Source organism: Balaenoptera physalus, assembly GCF_965194825.1.
Source record: "Balaenoptera physalus genome assembly, chromosome: 1".
Classification (NCBI taxonomy): domain Eukaryota; kingdom Metazoa; phylum Chordata; class Mammalia; order Artiodactyla; family Balaenopteridae; genus Balaenoptera; species Balaenoptera physalus.
Window position 1 is genome coordinate 123,503,635 of NC_138882.1, and position 14,743 is coordinate 123,518,377.

The following is a 14,743-nucleotide window of genomic DNA, read 5'->3' on the forward strand; positions in this document are numbered from 1 at the left end:
TTTATGAGCATTTTTTTTTATGGCATTGCTCTTGAAAAAATTGTGGTACCTAGGTGGTCTGATCTTTTATCCATTCCCTCCCTCAATGAATGCATAATAGGTATTTTCTCTGTGAATAAAAAAGAGAACCAGCCAGTTATGATCCTTGTGTTTATGGTATACTTAGGTAGAAATATGTTATAGACAAAAAGACAAAAACAATTACAGGTGTTGTGGTAAACAGAAAAGAACTTTAAAATGACTATTAAAATACATTAAATAAACTATAGGAAAAGGTATGTATGATGTTGATGAGATGGGGTATTCTGGAGCAATAAAAAAATTCCAAATTGAAATTCTGGAGATGAAAATTACAATATCTGAAATAAACAATTTTTTTCAAGGGTATTACAAGCAGATTGAATGCTGCAGAAAAAAGGATTAAAGAAATTAAATATGCCACAGTAGACATTCAACTGATTGTAGAGAGCAGAAGAATAAAAAAAAGTAATAAACGGAGTCTCAATGACCTGATGCAGCCATATCAAGCCATTTAACATGTGTGCAATTGCAGTTGCAGAAGGAGAAGGGAGAGGTAATGGGGCAGAAATATGTGTATATATATATATATATATATATATATATATATATATATATATACAGAAAAAAATGGCTGAAAATTTTCTAAAATTCAATAAAATTTCAAACCAAATATGTAAGAGATCCTACAAACCCCAGACAAGATAAATGCAAAGAAAACCACACTTTTGCCCATTATAATGAGAGTGCTGAAAACCAATAATATTCAGTCAGCTCTAAGAAAGAATGAAATTAGGCAAGGAAGAGAAGGAGGAGGGAGAAAAGTGTTACTGGGAATGCTTTGTCCAACTCAGGTATATTCTACCAATACTACCCTCAAAAAATTATAGTTAAAATAATAATGACAATAATAATATTAAGTATTATATATACATATATATATGAACTATTCGTACATGATATGTGTCAGATCAATAAAAGCCAAGGAGACTTAATTCATAACTTTTGATGGATTTATTAGGGAAGCGGATTTTCTTTTCTGTCCTGGATTTGAAATTATGTAACACATATCTAATTATGCCACTTTTCTTCTTAAAAGAATGTTCAATAGTGAAGTACAAAGAACATGAGCTATGGGTTTAAATATACCCCAGTTTTAATCCCAGTTCTGTGATTTGTAAGCAGGGTAACCTTGAACATGTTTTGTAACCTCTCTAAGCCTCAATTCCCTCAACTGCAAATGGGAATAATGTGCCAACCGAAAAGCTTGACATGAAGAGGGAAACTAGGTTCTTTATTCAAAATGATAGATATGGGTGTTCAAGAACCGTTACACTCTTCCCTCCCCTCAACACCCCTCCACATACCACATTATATAATTTCGACTACTCATCTACTCATGGTGACATGTTGAGACCACGTAATCTCGTTCTACTGTGTCTGTAAACTCTTGTTACATCATTACTCTCACTACTTTCTATTTAGCCAATGTTCTAGCTTTGTTCTACTACAGATCCCCATCAATTACTTTTGATGAAGACTTTGCAGATGCTATTGGTTCTACTAGGAATATTCTTTCTTATCTTTTCTACAAGATAAAACACTTGAATCCTTTAAAATCTGACTTAGTCCTCAGGATGTCTTTCTTGCCTCAGATATGAAAGCTTCCTCCTTCCTCTATTCTGCCATATCTGGGACACAGCTAGAACATACATTGTGGTGCAATCTAGTTTGGTTTAAATACATAAATCATTAATTACATTCTAAGTTCAGAAGAGTAGAGGCTGAGTTTTTCATGTCTCTGATTCTTAAAGTTTCCTACGACACTGACACATATCATGTGCCCAACAAATAATTCTCTGAGCACATGAATAAATGGAGAAATGAATACTACTGGTGAAGCACAGGACAAGTGAAGGGATCAGTTTTTTTTCAGACCAAAAGACCTAATTTCAAGTCTGAGATTTGCAAATTTCCAGCTGCATGAGGCCTTTGCTAAGTCACCACATTGTGTTTCTTTGTATTTAGTTTCTCTGTATTTCCTTTCTGCCTGGATTGTTAGAATGAAAAGACACTAGTTTTATGGAAATAGTTTATAAACCTTAAAAAACTGTATGTATTTACATTACTTCTTTTGTTAAGAATCAATAAAATAAAAATTTACTCAAATGCTTATTTAAAATGATTTCCCAAAACGAGCAGTGTCCTTTATGTAACCTAGCATCTTTTGTCATGATTCTTGTCATATACCTTAAATGTATAACAAGTTTTACCTTTGAACCATCTTGAATGAAATGAATAAAGGTTTGAAAGGAAAAAAGAAAAAACAGAAGATGAGTGTTCACAGATGAGAAAAATTGTTTTGTTCTGTTTTCCTGGCAGAGACTTTGAGTGAACACTTGTTTACAACTGTATTTCACACACACACGCACATTTTCACATACAATGTTTTATTTTATTCTTAGATAACAGAAAAACCTTGAGTTTCATATTTTCTTATTTCCATTTGCCTGAGTCTCCAGGCCTCATTCTCTCTTTGCTAAAATGAGAGAAACAACATCAGTGTCAAGGCATGTTTGTGTATATTAAATGAAATAATACATAAAAGTTCTAGCACATGATAAAGCCTGCAGTAAATATTTTGTTTTGTGATTTCAGAACAAAATAAATATTTTAAAATATTCGATCTACTCATTAAGTGGGGTATTGCTCTGCATCAAGACTACACGCAATCTCTCATTCTTAGTAGTCTTTGTTGTTCACACTGGGAGGAAGAAATAAAACTTAAGGGAAAGCTTTTCCAAAGTCTCCCGTATGTAAGAAGACAGACTTTAAAATTACTTCATGAGACTCCAGAGATCTGAAATAAAAGTGGAGATAAACAAAGGAAGCTTGAAAAGAGTGAGAAACAGAAAGCTATGGAAAAAGAACAATAGTGTCAGACCATGGAAATCGGGCGAAAAAAGAGACAGAATTTATGATTGAAGCACACTGAATAATTCTGGTTTTGTTTTTTGTCCCAAGGCTGCAGATAGTTTGTCCTAAAGGAATAATGCATGACTTGTGTTTTTCAAATACTTAAGAACCATTTGGGGGACAGAGTCATGGATTTTTATTTGAAGTAGAGATTTCATACCTTCCCAAGTGGGCTCTAGGTGTGAGATGCTTTAATTAGAAGTAATCTGGTTACAGGTTCAATCTGACTTTTTGCATTAAAACATCCCATTGAAGGGAAAATGTCATGGGCTTTTTTTTTTTAAATTTTAATTGCTTACATTTTTTAAGGCAAAAGCAATTACAAATGATCAAAAACATATAATAAAAGATTTTACTTCACTAGCTATCAAGAAATACCAATTACAATGGTATTTAACTGTTCTTTCACATATTAAGATGACAAAAATTATAGAAATGATAATACCTAATGTTGGTGAAGAACAGGGGAAAATAAGCACTCAAACACAGCTGCTGAGAGCATGCATGGGGACTGTTGAAAGAAGCATCAAAATCTGGATGGAGTGAGGTAGAATTTGATAATATCTATCTAGATATATTTTATTCTTCCTTAAGGAATTTATCTTAAGGAAATAAGTAGTGTCATAACCACACAATAGAAGAATAAGAATGCATTAAAATAATACTGCATAAGAATATCTAATGAATGGAGAAATGTTTATAATACAGTTCCACGTTTAAAACATGGTACGGCACCTCTTTGTATGTGATACGTTTTCGTTCATGCACTCAATGTCAATATCACTCTAAACATAGAAATAAACCAAATTATGAGGGCTTATTTTTGAATGGTGGGATTTACCCATGATTTTTCTTCGTTTTGTTTACTCCCTTCCCTTGCCAAAGCTTCCTACTATGAAAATGGGTAACTTTCATAACCATAAAATCATTGTAATTTTCATAATGAGAACATTTTTTTCTTTTAACCTAGTTTTTACATCCTACTCCTAAATTGACTTGTATTATTTTTATTTTAGCATGTTTCATTTAGCTTATTTCTGCAGATTTAGAATCCCTATTTTGCATCTGGAAACAGAAGGGCTGTTGGTGATTTGGATGGGCTGAAAGCAACACAAGTAAGTTTTTTTTTTCCATAAACTAAGAACCAAAGTCTATTTTTTAGTCATTCAAGTAAGAAAGTGATTGTTCACTGAAAAAGAAAATGTTATCAATTCTTGCAGAAGTTGTTGGGTCTTGGAGCCTTTAATCAGGACCATGGAAAGAAGCACAAAAAAAGTGGAACAAGAGCCTGCAGTGTGTCAATGAAATGCCAAGGGATGCAAAGCGACAACATAATGAAATGTGACGTGTCTTTGCAGTGACATGTCAAGCCTGTACAATTCAAAGGCTGGGTTTGCCTAAAACCTTGGCGAAAGCATGGTTCCAGTTAGTTACATGTAAGGGACCTTCAACATTAAAAAAAAAAAAAAAAAAAAAAGCTTATTAACAAAATGCTTTCACTATGGGAAAATCTTCCAGTGACATATATTACCAATGGAAAAAAATGGTTTGAATTGCAATTCTGTAAATGAAGCAGATCCCCCTAAGGACAGCATTCCAATAAGCATGCTTCAAAGTAAAAGAAGATACCATTATTTCTGTCTTTTCAGTGTCCATATTCAAATATTCTTTCAGTCTGATAATTACATTTGTGTACTGTCCTATCTGTTTTATTTTAAGGGCAAGGAATCCTGGAAGCTTTGATTTTCTGATTATTTACCTTACATCACATTATTTATAAATCAAACACAATTATGCCAATTTCAGTATTAGTCCTTCAGATTTTTATTTGTTTGCTTTTGCTTTAACATTTAAAAGAACTTTACGAGAGATTGATGCTATGCTTTCCGTTTCACTTGTACATTCAAATTAGGGCTTCTTTTACAGTTTCTTTATAAGAAAATGCCAGGATTCCATTGAATGATTAATAGATACACATTTTTCCCATTCTCCTTACTATCTACCTTCATAGGAGTTCATTTCTTTGTTTCCCAAAATATAACACTTTGTTGAAACCATTAAAGTCAGTGACTTTTTCACTTACTTTAAGGTTTCTACAGATATTTTATTATACAGTCTCTGATTATTAAAGCAAATACTGCACATTTTCAAAAGTCCAGATGAAAATTGCCCATGTTTAAGTTTTTGGAAACATCTTTTCCACTTCTGATTCTTTTAATGTGGTCTTAAAATATACATGTAACAGACCACAAAGAACATGTTTCTTAAGTGTACCTACATTAAATACTCAGAAGTGAGTAGGTAATGCTATGCAGATGTTGTCATGGTAAATACTCATGATAACATACTTGAAAATGGCCAGAACTCAAGTTAGGATCTAGCCCAGTCAGACTTAAATTACTGGCTGTTATTTTTCAAAATATTTTCCTTTATTTTAGTCTTAATGAATAAATGTTTTCAGGTCTGATACAATAACATTAGAATTCTGTTGAAACCACAATTTTCTTCTATTCCACACCCACCACAAATTGTATGAAGAGAGAGCTAAGAGGTTGTGATTCCCCAGAGATTTCCCTTCACTACATTGACGTGGCTTGTGTTATTTTCCCAACAGTTTCATGTTGGTCTGCTAGAGAAATCTCATAAAAGTGGTCTGGAACTGTTTCCTTAAAGAGAAGGTATTTTCTCTTTAAATGATTTTACATCCAGTTATTTATTGGGAAAATAAGATGGAATACTAACTAAATGCAGAGTTGATTTAATTCATGAGAGACCTTCTTTTGTTCAGAAAAACATATTTTTTAAAAAATCACTGATAAGAAAGCCACTGAGGTCTTATAGTCCTGAATCTCTTATAGCTGAGATGAAATCTCTAGACTTGTGTTTGTGTTTCATGATACCATCAGGAGAAAGGCAAAGAAAAAAATCTCACAATGTTTGTTGTTTAAAAATGGATACTTTATGCTACCTTAAAACTCATATTTGGAGTTATCAGCTAAAAGCTTCCTTGAATATCTTGAATGCAAATAATACTAATCTCAGAAGAATGAAACCGGAAGTTCTGTTGCCTATATCTAAGGTATCTGCTGAATTGATGATCTCAAAACTCCTGGATTCTCTTCATAGCTTTTCATCGCACAGAAGATAGACTAAATAGCCTTATTCAAACATCATAAAGACTTAGTATCCTTGAACAAGCCTCTTTTATTTTTAACATCTTTATTGGAGCATAACTACTTTACAATGGTGTGTTAGTTTCTGCTGTATAACAAAGTGAATCAGCTATATATATATACATACATCCCCATATCACCTCCTTCTTGCATCTCCCTCCCACCCTCCCTATCCTACCCCTCTAGGTGGACACAAAGCACCGAGCTGATCTCCCTGTGCTATGTGGCTGCTTCCCACTAGCTATCTATTTTACATTTGGTAGCGTATATATGTCCATGCTACTCTCTTACTTCGTCCCAGATTAATGTTCCCCCTCCCCATGTCCTCAAGTCCATTCTCTACGTCTGCATCTTTATTCCTGTCCTGCCCCTAGGTTCCTCAGAACCATTTTTGTTGTTGTTGTTTAGATTCCATATATATGTGTTAGCATATGGTATTTGTTTCTCTCTTTCTGACTTACTTCACTCTGTACTTCACTCTGTATGACGGTCTCTAGGTCCATCCACCTCACTACAAATAAGTCAATTTCATTTCTTTTATGCCTGAGTAATATTCCATTGTATATATGTGCCACATCTTCTTTATCCATTCATCTGTTGATGGACACTTAGGTTGCTTCCATGTCCTGGCTATTGTAAATGGTGCTGCAGTGAACATTGTGGTACATGACTCTTTTTGAATTATGGTTTTCTCTGGGTATATGCCCAGTAGTAGGACTGCTGGGTCGTATGGTAGTTCTATTTTTGGTTTTTTGAGGCACCTCCATACTGTTCCCCATAGTGGCTGTATCAATTTACATTCTTACCAAGAGTTCAAGAGGGTTCCCTTTTCTCCACATCCTCTCCAGCATTTATTGTTTGTAGTTTTTGATGATGGCCATCCTGACTGGTGTGAGGTGATACCTCATTGTAGTTTTGATTTACATTTCTCTAATGATTAGTGATGTTGAGCATCCTTTCATATGTTTGTTGGCAATCTGTATGTCTTCTTTGGAGAAATGTCTATTTAGGTCTTCTGCCCATTTTTGATTGGGTTGTTTGTTTTTTTGATATTGAGTTGCATGAGCTGCTTGTAAATTTTTGAGATTAATCCTTTGTCATTTGCTTCATTTGCAAATATTTTCTCCCATTCTGAAGATTGTCTTTTTGTCTCTTTTATGGTTTCCTTTGCTGTGCAAAAGCTTTTAAGTTTCATTAGGTCCCATTTGTTTATTTATGTTTTTATTTCCATTTCTCTAGGAGGTGGGTCAAAAAAGATCTTGCTGTGATTTATGTCATAGTGTTCTGCCTATGTTTTCCTCTAAGAATTTTATAGTGACTGGCCTTACATTTAGGTTTGTAATCCATTTTGAGTTTATTATTGTGTATGGTGTTAGGGAGTGTTCTAATTTCATTCTTTTACATGTAGCTGTCCAGTTTTCCCAGCACCACTTATTGAAGAGGCTGTCTTTTCTCCATTGTATATTCTTGCCTCCTTTATCAAAGGTACGGTGACCATATGTGCATGGGTTTATCTCTGGGCTTTCTATCCTGTTCCATTGATCTATATTTCTGTTTTTGTGTCACTACCATACTGTCTTGATTACTGTAGCTTTGTAGTATAGTCTGAAGTCAGGGAGCCTGATTCCTCCAGCTCCGTTTTTCTTTCTCAGGATTGCTTTGGCTATTCAAGTCTTTTGTGTTTGCATACAAATGGTGAAATTTTTTGTTCTAGTTCTGTGAAAAATGCCAGTGGTAGTTTGATAGCGATTGCACTGAATCTGTAGATTGCTTTGGGTAGTATAGTCATTTTCACAATGTTGATTCTTCCAATCCAAGAACATGGTATATCTCTCCATTTATTTGTTTCAACTTTAATTTCTTTCATCAGTGTCTTATAGTTTTCTGCATACAGGTCTTTTGTCTCCTTAGGTAGGTTTATTCCTAGGTATTTTATTCTTTTTGTTGCATTGGTTAATGGGAGTGTTTATTAATTTCTCTTTCAGATTTTTCATCATTAGTGTATAGGAATGCAAGAGATTTCTGTGCATTAATTTTGTATCCTGCTACTTTCCCAAATTCATTGATTAGCTCTAGTAGTTTTCTGGTAGCATCTTTAGGATTCTCTATGTATAGTATCATGTCATCTGCAAATAGTGACAGTTTTACTTCTTTTCAGATTTGGATTCCTTCTATTTCTTTTTCTTCTCTGATTGCTGTGACTAAAACTTCCAAATCTATGTTGAATAATAACAGTGAGAGTGAGCAACCTTGTCTTGTTCCTGATCTTAGTGGAAATGGTTTCAGTTTTTCGCCATTGAGAACGTTGTTGGCTGTGAGTTTGTCATATATGGCCTTTATTATGTTGAGGTAAGTTCCCTCTATGCCTACTTTCTGGAGGGTTTTTATCATAAATGGGTGTTGAATTTTGTCGAAAGCTTTTTCTGCATCTATTGCGATGATCATATGATTTTTCACCTTCAGTTTGTTAATATGGTTTACCTAATTGATTGATTTGCATATATTGAAGAATCCTTGCATTCCTGGGATAAACCCCACTTGATCATGATGTATGATCCTTTTAATGTTGAGCAAGCCTCTTAATTTGCAAGGACCTCAGTTGTTTTGTCTCTTGAAGCAGATCATATGTCTTAATGTATTTCAATACATATAGCAGATTATTTATTACTGCCTTGAATTGCTCCCTGTTTTATATCACCTATGAAATATAATGGGATAGGATAGGATAGGATAGAATAGAATAGGATAGAAATTTCTTCTCAATATCTGATATAGTGCCCAGCACATAGTAGGTATTTAGCAAATGTTTGCTACTGTTGATAGTGTTCTGTAGCTCACTCTTACCTTGATTTCAGCGAGCAGTGTTAGGAGTTGACATGCATTAACCTGCTTTATCTAAAATGAATGTTTTCTCTTGCCTTTAGTGATAGCATGTTGTTAAAAGCATGCTCTGTTACCTAATATAATATGTGAAGTTTAACCACCAAAAGTAGCTACTTCAGAATACACTTAGAGGAATGACCTGATTAATGGGGTTTATTCCCAAAGCAGAAACTATGCCTTCAACAAATTCTAAAATGCAGAACATGAGTTTACATGAGCAAGAAGCATCAGACTACAAGTCCCCATTCTGTTATTCATTTTGTTCAATCACCTGTGAAAAGAGCCTTTGTGATTGTTTATGACAAAACATATTATAGTATATTTATGTCCTTCAGCTTCAGCACCTGTAGCAGTCACTATGTCCTGAGCAATCAGTACTTGTGAAAAACAGCTGAAATACTTCTTTTCACATGAATGCAAAAGTCCTTCCAAAGAATCCCCTCTGGGAATGTGCACAATAATATCAGAACATAGGCTAGCCTGAAGTCACAAATGCTGACAGTTCCTACTTTTGGGGATAAAGATACAGTGGAGACTTCCTGACAAATGCTTGACTTACTTCTCCTTTACCTGTTCACAGAACAAGTGTCACACATGGGATTACAAAGTCAGTGGTGATTTCCCTAGTTAAATACTCTAGGTATTATTAGGCTGAGTGCCAAAGGGAAGAACCAATCATCTACTAATGCTTTATGACTTGTCAGGCCCAGAGCAGCTCAACCCATAGTTAAAAGTAATATACAGTATAGCAAGAAGGCATTGCTTTTTAGCACAAAATACTACTGATGTATTTAGAAAAAATAAAAGGAGACATGATTGCTGAAGTGACCCAGGAGGAAGAAATTTCTACAGATATAAGTCAGTTAGTGATAATTTTAGAATGCATTGTAGAAAGTTCCTTTGTTTGGTTTGGTTTTCTATAAAGAAACAAAAACAAACATGATAAAGTAGAATGCATGACTTAACAGGCCCCTCTTCTTAACCAGCCTGGGAGCCCAGACATCCAGGGTAGACAATTTCTTTCTCTTGGTCCATTGCTGGTAAAAATGCATGTTTGACTTCAGAAACATAAATAAAATGGGAAAGTTTGTTATTGACAGAAATCCAGCAAATAATATCAAGGTTTCTTTCCAGTGGGCTGCAATTTCACAGGTTTCTAAGCATTGAAGGGATAAAGACTCTTCTTTTTAATAAAACTTATCCATTCTGTAAAGCTTATGTTGTACAAATTTTCCTGAGAAAAATTAGTTGGAAGTATGGTAACTTACACTTCTTCCCCAAGTGTATTTGGAAATGCATCAGATTTAGAAACCAAGGAAATACTTACCATATGTTGGGGAGGAGGGACGAAATGAAATTGGATGTTTTTCATATGTGAATATAGCTTTGCTTGAGTTCATGTAAAAAATATGGAAGAGCCAGTACATTTGTACATTTTCAGTTAAAATATCTTTTTTTTTTTTTTTTTTTTACTATAAACCTGCCCTGAAACTTGTACTGAGCAGTTGTATAAATTTTTACATTTTATGATACCAAACCAACTTGTATAAAAATTCCTTTATGGGAATGAACACCTGAGAAAGTGCAGTTGGGTCTGGCCTTCCAATATATGTTACTCATTAGAATCAAACAAATAATGGTTTCAGAGTTTTTTTTTGTTAGTTTGTTTGTTGTTTAAGAGAGGTGCAATAGAAAACCAAAAGCATTCTAGACAGGAGATTGCTGAAATCACAAGATTACTACATTTCTTTGATTTCTGCCCATGTGAGGTCTCCTGCAGAGGTGAAGGTCTTGATAATATGAATGCCCACATAGCTAATTTACAGAACCCTGGTGTGGAACTCCCTAATTCAAGAGCCCTAAGGAAGTGCTGGCTTCCCTGGTGAAAAAGTCATAAAATGACTGTTTATTTAAATGAGTTAATCTCCAGCTCTTTAAAAGTATCTATGGGATTCTCATTGTGAAGCTTATGCTTTCTTCAAGGTATTAGCTCTTTCACAAAACAAAAATCCTCTCTTTTTGAGTAGGTGCCTAATAGTTCCAGAGCATTACACTTTTAATTACCTTTATTTAAATAACAAGTAATTTTATTAAATAGTTAAAGACCCAGCTTCTCAAATGATTTCCCATTTCTAAACCTTTTCTTATTCCAATGAATTGGCTTGAGATATGTAACTTGGATGAAAGTATTTCAGTCTGTAAACTCCTTATTAATGGTTAAACACACTGCCCATTTGATGCCTGACTCAGATAAGACATTACCTGACTTCATTACCACTAAGCTCAACTATTTTATCAGATGAATTGAGCTTCAGTAATTCAATGATTAGATGAAAATCAAAATAGCCCCCAGCAATTAAGAAGCATATTTAAAATCACTTTACACCAAATGTACCTCTTATAGGCCTTTTTTCTTTATTCTCTTTAGAGCATTTTCCAGACTATGTCTTATAATTGAAAGAAAATTTAATCCTGCATTAATCTTATAATCATTTTGCAAGCTAGGTTCTGGAACTCTTCTTTATTGAAGTGGGTTAGTCCAGAAATTGTGGATTAATGATTTCAGATCCTATTTAAAGTCTTGTAGACTCAGCGTACCTCACAAAGTCTCTATTTTCATTCTTATTAAACCATTGGAATACTAATTTTTGGCATTTATCACCTTTATTCTAAAAGCTCAAAGTGTTATAAGAGCTCTAACAGAAGAAAATGAAAACAGTATTATATAGTAAGAAAATATAGTCCTGCTTCCTACTCAGCAATCATATATTATGCATACAAATCCATAGATATTTGACATGTTTCTTGACCATGAGATAAGTCAAGTAGGTTCTCCTAAAACAGCAAAGATAAGGGTACAAAAATTAGATGTTTTATTTAAGATAGTGTCTATTTGAATAATAATAACAAAAAAGTATTTTATTCTTAAATAAAAGTATTTTTCTATACTTTATCAGAAAAATAAATAATATATAATAGTTTTGGTAACCTTTGCATAGTTATTTGCATTTTAGAAAGCTCTTTCGCATGCTTTATATCATTAAAAATTTCCAATAAATTTTTAAGTTATTAATGTCAGTTGATGTTTTAAGCATTTAGTGATAGAAATGTGAGGAAAATTACTATCTTAAAAAAAATAGAATCTATCAGCTCATGAAACAAACAAAAAATCATATTCAAACATTTGAATGCAATAATTAAAAATGAAATCCTCTCTGTCTCTTAAATCTATTCCCTTCCACTTATCTTCATTCTCAATAATGCTCCCTCCAAGCAGTAGCAAAACGGTCATTGGCAAACTAAAGTCAAATTTTCCTCCTTGTTCACAATCTCAGAAAAAGGGAGGTTTCTTTTTTTTTCTTTTTTTCTTTTTTAATTTAATTTTATTTATTTTTTTATGGAGCAGGTTCTTATTAATTATACATTTTATACATATTAGTGTATATATGTCAATCCCAAACTCCCAATTCATCACACCACCACCACCACCACCCCTGCCACTTTCCCCCCTTGGTGTCCATACATTTGTTCTCTACATCTGTGTCTCAATTTCTGCCCTGCAAACCAGTTCATCTGTACCATTTTTCTAGGATCCATATAAATGCGTTAATATACGATATTTGTTTTTCTCTTTCTGACTTACTTCACTCTGTATGACAGTATCTAGATTCATCCATGTCTCTACAATGACCCAATTTCATTCCGTTTTATGGCTGAGTAATATTCCATTGTATATATGTGCCACATCTTCTTTATGCATTCGTCTGTCAATGGGCATTTAGGTTGCTTCCATGACCTAGCTATCGTAAATAGTGCTGCAATGAACATTGGGGTGCATGTGTCGTTTTGAATTATGGTTTTCTCTGGGTATATGCTCAGTAGTGGGATTGCTGGATCATATGGTAATTCTATTTTTAGTTTTTTAACGAAGCTCCATACTATTCTCCATAGTGGCTGTATCAATTTACATTCCCACCAACAGAGCAAGAGGGTTCCCTTTTCTCCACACCTTCTCCAGCATTTGTTGTTTGTAGATTTTCTGATGATACCAATTCTAACTGGTGTGAGGTGATACCTCATTGTAGTTTTGATTTGCATTTCTCTAATAATTAGTGATGTTGAGCAGCTTTTCATGTGCCTAGTGTGCATCTGTATGTCTTCTTTGGAAAAATATATATTTAGGTCCTCTGCCCATTTTTGTATTGGGTTGTTTGTTTTTTTAATATTGAGCTGCATGAGCTGTTTATATATTTTGGAGATTAATCCTTTGTCTATTGATTGGTTTGCAAATATTTTCTCCCATTCTGAGGGTTGTCTTTTCGTCTTGTTTGTAGTTTCCTTTCCTTTGCAAAAGCTTGTAAGTTACATTAGGTCCCATTTGTTTATTTTTGTTTTTATTTCCATTACTCTAGGAGGTGGATCAAAAAAATCTTGCTGTGATTTATGGTAAAGAGTGTTCTTCCTATGTTTTCCTCTAAGAGTTTGATAGTGTCTGGCCTTACATTTAGGTCTCTAATCCATTTTGAGTTTATTTTTGTGTATGGTGTTAAGGAGTGTTCTAATTTCATTCTTTTACATGTAGCTGTCCAGTTTTCCCAGCACCACTTATTGAAGAGACTGTCTTTCTCCATTGTATATCCTTGCCTCCTTTGTCATAGATTAGTTGACCATAAGTGCATGGGTTTATCTCTGGGCTTTCTATCTTGTTCCATTGATCTATGTTTCTGTTTTTGTGCCATTACCATATTTTCTTGATTACTGTAGCTTTGTAGTATAGTCTGAAATCAGGGAACCTGGTTCCTTCAGCTCTGTTTTTTTCCCTCAAGGCTGCTTTGGCTATTCGGGGTCTTTTGTGTCTCCATACAAATTTTAGGATTTTTTGTTCTAGTTCTGTAAGAAATGCCATTGGTAATTTGATAGGTATTCCATTTAATCTGTAGATTGTTTTAGGTAGTATAGTCATTTTCACAATATTGATTCTTCCAATCCAAGAACATGGTATATCTCTCCATCTGTTTGTATCACCTTTAATTTCTTTCACCAGTGTCTTATAGTTTTCTGCATACAGGTCTTTTGTCTCCCTAGGTAGGTTTATTCCTAGGTATCTTTTTCTTTTTGTTGCAATGGTAAATGGGAGTGTTTCCTTAATTTCTCTTTCAGATTTTTTCATCATTAGTGTATAGTAATGCAAGAGATTTCTGCATTAATTTTGTATCCTGCAACATTACCAAATTCACTGATTAGCTCTAGTAGTTTTCTACCATATTCACTGATTAGCTCTTGTAGTTTTCTGGTGACATCTTTAGGATTCTCTATGTATAGTATCATGTCATCTGAAAACAGTGACAGTTTTACATCTTCTTTTCTGATTTGGATTCCTTTTATTTCTGTTTCTTCTCTGATTGATGTGGCTAGGACTTCCAAAACTATGCTGAATAATAGTGGTGAGAGTGGACAGCCTTGTCTTGTTCCTGACCTTAGAGGAAATGCTTTCAGTTTTTCACCATTAAGAATGATGTTTGCTGTGGGTTTGTCTTATATGGCCTTTATTATGTTGAGGTAGGTTCCCTCTATGCCCACTTTCTGGGGAGTTTTTATCATAAATGGGTGTTGAATTTTGTCAAAAGCTTTTTCTGCATCTATTGAGATGATCATATGGTTTTTATTCTTCAATTTGTTAATATGGTGTATCA

At 33.9% G+C, this 14,743-nt stretch overlaps 1 long non-coding RNA gene across 1 annotated transcript in view; it reads right to left on the bottom strand.

The window, feature by feature from the left end:
- Positions 1 to 9,753: 9,753 nt before the first annotated feature.
- The window catches only part of LOC309637021, a 100,534-nt gene continuing 95,544 nt past the window's right edge, over positions 9,754 to 14,743 (bottom strand). The window contains exon 2 of the long non-coding RNA XR_014250367.1: positions 9,754 to 13,104. This is a non-coding gene — a long non-coding RNA (uncharacterized lncRNA). The remainder of the gene's footprint in view (positions 13,105 to 14,743) is intronic.